Source organism: Propithecus coquereli, unplaced genomic scaffold, assembly GCF_000956105.1.
Source record: "Propithecus coquereli isolate 6110/MARCELLA unplaced genomic scaffold, Pcoq_1.0 Scaffold66, whole genome shotgun sequence".
NCBI classification, from domain to species: Eukaryota; Metazoa; Chordata; class Mammalia; order Primates; family Indriidae; genus Propithecus; species Propithecus coquereli.
The window spans coordinates 989,691-991,027 of record NW_012152618.1 but is presented as its reverse complement, the minus strand read 5'-3'; positions in this window follow the sequence as shown (position 1 = coordinate 991,027).

Sequence of the window (1,337 nt, the reverse complement as noted above, 5' to 3'; positions counted from 1 at the left end):
TATTTTTTTGGTGGCTCATTTCGTAACAACACCTGAATAAAATAACTATAATACACATTTTCAGTTTTCAAATAAATGACTGGGACCACCCATTTGAAAAGTGTTACACAATAATATACAAATCCAAAAGTAGCACAATTTTTTCTAAATATATACTGAAATACTTCCTCATGATATTTTTTTTTTTTTGGTGTATGTGTAATAGGAATGAAACAAAAACAGTTCTAAGAGTTAAGAGGAAGTAGTGTATACATAAAATAATGGCTGAAAAACCATATTTGCTCAATGCATTAGGTCAGCAATAAAATTTGAAAATCATCTCTAAAATCCAGGGCCTAACATAAATTTTAAGAAATATGTAGTAACATTTTAAGATATGACTACTCACTAAGGGTAAATTTAAATTTTTAAGCAATTATTCAATAAGTATGTACTGATCTCAAATCTAAGTACCAGGCATTGGGTGATGACCAACACAGATTCCTGTCCTGATGGAATTTGCAATCTGTTTGGGGCAAGAGAGAAGTAATCTTAACACCATACACTTGCTAAAATTAAAAAGGTAAAATTTCCTGTTGGGATATATATGAGAGAGACATCGCATTTACTACTGAGGGATCAGGAAAAACTGAAGGAGTGAAGGATGGGTGAAGAAAGAGGGGTGATAACACAGGGATGGGGTGAAAATGATGCCCCAGGTAGGACAAGCAGCCTATGAGGAGGCTTGGCAGAAAACAAAACAAAACAAACCAAACAACAAATAAAAACATCGCATGATTAAAGACTTCCAATAAATCCAATATGGCTCTTGAAAAACATAAAGGTAAGAGAAGAAAAGAAATAAACGTGAAGCAGCAGTTCTCAATAAGTAGACACTGGCCCAGCAGCACCAGCATCAGTATTATCATCACCTTTGTGTCTTCCATGGGATAGATTACTAGTCAAGATTTATTAACTATCTTTTAAGTTCCAAAGTGGGTCTAAAATAACTTTTAAATGAGTCTCTTCTTCTATATTGCTTTTATTAGTAATTTGAACACTTCAGAGGGATTTTTTTTCTTGTGGTAAAATGCAAAAGTTACTTATCATCATGACCATCATCATTGTCATTACTTTAAACTAGCATGTGTGACTCCGTAGAAAAAAGTTTGAGGAAATGGAAATTACGAAGAATCTTGTTTTAAGTAAAGGCACAGCCTAATCAAAGTCTATGCCTTCAAAGAGTAAATTTTTTAAAGTAGCCAAAGAGTAGGGCATGTATTTAAAAATACTTGATGAAGATAATCTATTTTTTAAAAAGAAACTTCTTTATGATCAATGGAAATTAACATATTGTT